The 7,050-nt window shown below is 34.0% G+C and overlaps 1 long non-coding RNA gene across 1 annotated transcript; it reads right to left on the minus strand.

Moving 5' to 3' along the window:
- Nucleotides 1-4,673: 4,673 nt before the first annotated feature.
- On the minus strand, nt 4,674-6,579 carry LOC146444616 (uncharacterized). The gene is made up of 2 exons (XR_014850024.1): nt 5,973-6,579; nt 4,674-4,805 (listed from the first exon to the last, which is right to left on the minus strand). It is a non-coding gene; the product is annotated as an uncharacterized LOC146444616 (long non-coding RNA).
- Between the last annotated feature and the right edge of the window lie 471 nt (nt 6,580-7,050).

Here is a 7,050-nt window from a genome sequence, read left to right on the forward strand (position 1 = left end):
ACACTAGGCAGCAGCTACAATGATTTAAAACACTAAAGAATTCAGATATTAACCTAATTGTGCAGCAGGATATGGCAGATAGCATATCTAAAAACCTGATCACCACAGTATTGAACCAGGTCAAAGGAAGGACCTGTTTCAGTTAGATATGCAGTTAACGTGCCAATATGAGCAACAGAAGTCACTCTGTATACAAAAACACAACTATTGAAGAAAGCACTAGAAATGTTGATCTGAGTGATACAGGTCAGCCAATAAAGCACACCCAAATTAAATGAACAAATTTTACAGCTACACCTTAAATATGCACCCTTACAAGAGTTGTTATGCTTGTAACATTATCTGGAAAAATACTGAGAGACAAAGCTTGGAAAGAAAGATCCAACCCGGGGGGAAAAATGTGCAGCAAAGAAAGTAACCTAAGGAAAAACTGACATATATTTCTAGGTATATGTATTTGTTTATTATTGTGCTGAACATAGGTGCAAAACCCCTCTTTGTTTAATATGTATATACTTTCTAAATCTATCTAAAGTTGGTGGGTTTTTGTTTTTTTTCTGTGCCAAAACCAAATTGTATGAGGGGAAAAAGACAGTGAGTTCAGAGGAAGTCTAAGTCAACTGCATTCAAGATGCTCTATTAGTCTATGCAGCAAAATAAGACAAGCAGGGGAAGACCCTAAATGGCCAAAGAAGACACTGAATGGGCAATCCTCATCCTCCCAAAAAATCCAAACAAACTAAAACCAAATTAAAAAAAAAAAGAAAGGGAATATAACAAACAAACATTGAATACCACAGAACCCAAGGACAAGTTCTCCTGAAGAATAAAAATTGTCTGTCATGTTCCCAGTGTAGAAACTGGAATTTATTTCTGCAGGACCATATGTTGGCATAACTGACATATATCTCCTGTGCTGCATTCAGCACAGCACACAGGAAAGGATTCAAAGATCTTTTCCAGCATTCACAGAAGATGGATGATTATTGCTGGAGAATCTATAAAAAGAAGAATGAAAACTGTGTTCAGGAAGTGGCAATCTGACACCTACAGTATTTACTGTCCTTTTGGACCAGAGAGAAAAACTGTAACTATAATTTTTGTGAGGCTGGTAAAGTCAGCTGATACTGATCTAGTATTGATGGCCCACATTGGTCAAAATCCATTAATGCTAGCTGAAAATACGGCCTTAAAGGGTTCAAGGGAAAAACTGGAAAAGATAGCAACAAATCTGAAAGAAAGCCATGTTTTCATTTCAAAGAACCTTTATATTTATTTTCAATATGCCAAAATAAAACAAGCTTAACTATTTGGGTTAAAAATAAATTACATGTTCTTTAAAAATAAAAACCAACATAAATAAGGTACATTGGCAGATGAAAGAATAAAGAATTCTATTTACATGGTACATGTGTCTCCACAAATAAGTGAACTTGTGTTAAAAGAAACTTCAGAAAATAAACTGTTCTTCACATGTGCACATATTCTGAATTACCAGCACATTGTTAATCAGCATGAAGATTATTGGACACAGTACAATGTGGTTCTAAACAGACAAAGGAGAGAAACCATTTCAAAAGTGGCCCTAATGATCAAATCCATCTTAAAATGGGCATGTTCAACTCATTTAGAAGATGTGAACACATGCTGAATACAGAGGAAGAATTATTACCCTCAACCTTCTGGCTAAAGGCTTGACAATACAGCCTAGCTTTACAAAGGAATAAACAGAAACTCTCTGCCAATTACACTCTTGCAAATGTCCTCAAAAGAGGTAGAAAAAGCTTCACAGGTATGCCACATAACAATTATTCCTACTAATGATATATTGAGAATGTAATTTAAATTTATATCTCATTATTATCTATTCAAACAACATGCTAAAGAATGCTGCAATTTACTAGTATAATATTAACCTTTAGTTACTAACTTTAGAACATCTGTTTTAAGGCAAGTAACCTGTCTCCAAACGAAGGCCTCCAGAGAGATCAACAGCTGAGGGTACTGAGGGGCTTTTATGCTTAGTGGTTCACAGGATCAAAATGCAAAGCAAAATATTAAAGATCTCCAGAATGTATTCACTTTTACTTAAAAAATCACAACTTTTCTGTAATCAATAACATATGTATTCAATGAAATCTGTAATCAATTAAACTGATTAGCTGAAATATTACCGGATTTGGACAGCCAGCTCCTTTGTTAATTTCTGTAAGAGACCTAGGAAGAATGCATTTTCAGTGAAAACTTCCCCTACAGCATTGCCTTGGTAGCTTAACTTGGCAGAAAATGCATGAAATCAGCAAAAGCAAAAAGAACATTGTAGCATTTGGGAATGTAGAAAATGCTGCTTAACCAGCATCATTGCTGTGGCTGCCTGCAGGCCAGTTTAATTAGGCTACAATTCATATGCAAGAAAGTAGTTTTGTAATTACTGTCAAATGACCAAATCAATGTATAAAAGAGAAGGAGGATTATCCATCCCCAGTAATGAACCATACTGAAGTTGACTGGGATTTGTTAGCTGAGACACCTATTTGTCAAAAATTCACTGTAAAATGTATAAGAAAATAAATATATGTATGCTCAGATATTACACAATTTTAAAGAATACAACTCAGTTTTCTGCATTTAACTCTGAATTTTTTATTAGGTGCATGTACTGATTTTTCTACCAAACCATGCAGACATATTTGTAAGCATGAGAACACACATTTACCAACTTCCATTTTAAAAATCATATGCTTTTTTAGCAGAAAAGTTATCAGAACATTAATATTAAGGGTTGGGAACAAAGCAGCCAGAATAAATGACGCAATTTTTGGTTATCGGCTTTAGTAGCAACTGTAGATATTTTTAAGACACTCAAATTGACTCTAATTTTTATTTGATTGACCATAATCTTTAAAAAAATATAGAAAAAGGTTTAGTTAACGAGATATATGTCTGGGCAACAAGGCAACCTTTGCTTTAAATCAGCATATTACTAAAACAAAATTATTGCATTAAATTAACAAAAAAATACCAAAGGATATAATTATTTTCTCAATATGGCTTATTGCCACAGTGTCTGCATTTGAAATATTTGCCTAATACTTCTGATTACCACATATTCAAGTTCTCGGGAAAAAAAATCAAACTCTAAAAAGCATGGAATATATGTAAAATTAAATTCCATAAAAAAATCTTCCACTGGGTTATTAAAGAAGAAAATGAATCCTACCTCCTCTTTAAAACCACAACATGAAATTATTGATCTGAAGAACAATAAAATGAAGCCCTGAGGAGAGCACCTAGATTTCCCTAAAGCAACTATATTTCTTCAGCTCTAGAGTTTTTTTCACTAAGGAAGCTTTTTCTTGTGTCCCTGTTCTCAGGCATCTGACTTGCAAATAATTAGATACACTATTAATATTTCACGTAGAATCTATGCTATTTATGACTACATTTATATGGAGAGTTTGCCAGAGATTTCAATGGTATGGTATGGTATGGTGGAACAGGAATTTGGAAGAACACTTAAATCACTTGTAGTTCAAAAACAAAATTCTGTTTCATTCTGTGAGATACAAGAGCAAAATTATTAATTCCAAATAGTGTATATAAACAGTAGTACTAGATCTAACACATATACATATATATGCATAGCATTCCTGTTCTACTAAGAAAACTAGACATTATCAATTCAAAGCTAGAGATTTTGTAAACTTTAATGTGCAGAATTTAATTTACTCATATTTTAATTGAGGACATGTATGTTTAGCTTCTGTTACCAATGTGATCCTTAGTTTCATTTATTCTCTATGTTTAACAACTCTAAGATCTTTGGGGTTTTTTTTGTTTTTTTTCCTTTTGGTTGATTGGTGGGAAGTTTTGGTTGGTTGTTTGTTTTTTTTTTCCAAATGAGTATATACGGTACAGTTGTAAATGTTCATCCTTTGCTCTTCTACTCAAAAAGAAAGAGAATTAAAACACACAAAAATACATATAATATATTGAAATTTGATATGCAGTAAATGCAGAGGTAAATAAAAGAAGACAGAAAGAAAAACTGATTATGTGTTTGAAAACTTCTGAGAGAAATCAAAATATTTTTTGTTTAAGTAAAATGAAACTCTAAAATATTTCAGCTGCAAAATGAAATTCCAAGCTGAATCATCCACCTTTTAATCTATTAATAATTTTTTTCATGTTCGGTTTACTGCTGGAAATTAAATGATGTCCTAATTTTCATCTAATTTTAATTCTCGTAAATTTCTAAACTGCTTCTCAAGCTAGTTATATAGCAAAGAAATGTGTTTCTTCAGTAAAATTAAATAGATCATCATGCTATGAATGTGTTATATGACTTGGAATGTTTTTAAGGGTGCAAGCCATAACTATTGTCCCAAGTTGGGGAGAAAATACAAGGTTTTTTACTCCTTGCAGATTTGGGAGCTGTGTGGGAAATGACTAGCATCTTTGGCTGAAGAGACTTAGTATTCTACTTAGTTAGTCTTCAACCTGAGGACAGTGGTGAAGCAAAATGTTTTGGCAAGCAAGTCTACTTTCTAGCCAAATTTCTCAGCCATGAACTCAGATCTCTGCATTAACAGTTTCTTCATTGTTACATATAAATAATTGACAGATACCCTAAAGTGTCCTTACCCCATGAAGTAAACTTCAACAATGCAAAGTTTTTACAATTGTTATGATGTATTTTCTCCTGATTTGTACCAATAAATTACGCTTTGTTATTTTAAATAGTGTTATGGCAACCTTCCCAGAGCAGATGTCTGTCAGCAGGAGCAAAATCTACATTGGAAATTCTGAAGGAAAAAACCAGCATCAGAGCAGCTACATAAAGCCAATTAACAGTTAGCAGTCTATGACTATTCTGGAAAAAAAAAAAAAAAAGAAATGTATAAAACCTGGCATTTGCTTAATCTTATTTATACCCTTCTATCTCCTATAATCCTTCAGAAAATCTATCATAGTATTTGAAATGCTGTTTTCTATCATGTTAACAATTTTGGTGTACATTTGAAAAAAACACAGCTATGTTAAATATGTGAAGAAATAAACCATATGCAATAAGTATTAAAATACTTTGAAAAATGCTCTTATTTTTATATTCTTTTTTCTAGAGTTTCTGTCTACAACCACAGTGAAAACCTGTTTGCATAAGCAGTGTTTTCTTACATATTTTTAATCTAATTTCTTTAATTAAGAACCATGCAGAGATGTTTTATACCCTTTAATTGATAGTTATTAAAGTGGAATGAGAAAAAAAATTCTAATTTCAAATATTTGCTGAAGAAACATGCTTCTGAGGTTAAACATACTCATGAACTTTCAAAATCTTGACAAAAAAATTTCAGGTAACAACAAACAGATGCCCAATTTCATAATTCCGATATAAAAACCATACTAATTCACAAAAAAACCCAACCCCCCCATCACTTTTGAAATTGTATAAAACATTACATTAGATAGTAATCTGAAAGAAATTCAATTACATTAATACGTATTGCAAGTCTGAAAAAAAATTTTCCTCAGAAGATAATTTACAGCATGTAGTTCTGTCATAGTTTAACCCCAGCTGGCAACTAAGTACAATATAGACGCTTGCTTATAACCCCATCCAATTATGGAGTACCATATCACCATAAGACTTTTCAAGGCCCAGGATATTATTCTGGGTGGTGGCATGGGACACAGCACATGTTTCCAGGCTTCCAGTGGTTGCTTTCCCCACTGTAAGGACATGGTACTTGTAGGTTGTGGGAGTGCAATATAGTCAATCTGCCAGACCTACTCATATTTCAGCCATCATCCTCCATACCTGACAGTCTTTAAACTCTTGACTTGCTTAATTTCAGCACATGTTTCACATCCATGTATAACTTCTGGGATTGTGTCCATGTTTCAATCACAAGCCCCTCTCTATGTCACATCTCTTTCTTAGTGGCCTAAGTGGTCATGGGCCCACTGACCTAGAAATAATTCACCATTATGTTGGTAGTGCAGATCCACTTGAAACACCTTAATCTCATCAGCCTGACCACGTGTTAGCTGTTCTGGTGATCTTCAGTGGCCATATTCAGGTACATTAACATCTTCGTGGCACACTTTCACAGCCAGGTTCTCCATGTGGGAGAATATCTTGTCACCCAGGCAATACCTTGTCACAGTGTGGCAGCTCAGATGTGTTTGTATCTGCCCTGCCAGTCGGTCTGATTCCATTGCTGCAATCAGCTCCACATTTGCCACCATCCATGGATCAGTATAAAGTATTGACCTCTTTTCTTTTCAGCAGCGTTTAAAGCCATCTGGAGAGCTTTACTGTGAAATTGCTATGTAAGGACATAAAAACCTCCCATCTATCACTGTTTTAAAGCAGAGTAAAATTCTAAGTATGTTCTCTGAGCTTTGATACGTTTCGTACACTCTGTCTCCAAGTGATTACCATCATAGTCTGTGCTTTGTGACAGCACAGTTATTCCTGTTCTAGTCCAGATGATGGGCCCTAACCAGGTATTACTCAGGCCAGGCTGTGAAATTACTGTTTCTAAAAGATTGATACCAATTTCATTCCATCGTTGTAGGACATTGTGGGGACAAGTGCTTGAAATCAAAATCTTTTTTTTTCTCCTTTCCAAATACAAGAAAAAAATCATGCAGAGATTGTATTCTTTTCAAAATACAGCAGGATGATGCATTTTAAGTTCTATATTTTGGTCTAGTTTAAGTTTTAATATGTCACGTATTAGCCTCCATAAAATGGAATCCAGAAACACAGTATGCTTAGTTTAAAAGTTCAAGTAGGATTACATAGCTTTCTGTTGAAATAAATAAATAAAGTAGCAGCTTTCTGATTAAGGTATGTACAGGCCACTTGACAAGTAGTTAGTCTCCTTCAGTTCTCTCCTCATTATTCTTGTAGATTTCAATCTCAGAGAAAGGAGGTTTTGTTCAACACTCTGCTTCTGATAAGGGTCTGTGAACTGAGTGGATGGGAGGATAAGATACTTTTCTTGGACCACTGAATCAGTTCAACAATTTTTATCTTTC

Source organism: Lichenostomus cassidix, chromosome 1 (genome assembly GCF_008360975.1).
Source record: "Lichenostomus cassidix isolate B80296 chromosome 1, HeHo_3.0, whole genome shotgun sequence".
NCBI classification, from domain to species: domain Eukaryota; kingdom Metazoa; phylum Chordata; class Aves; order Passeriformes; family Meliphagidae; genus Lichenostomus; species Lichenostomus cassidix.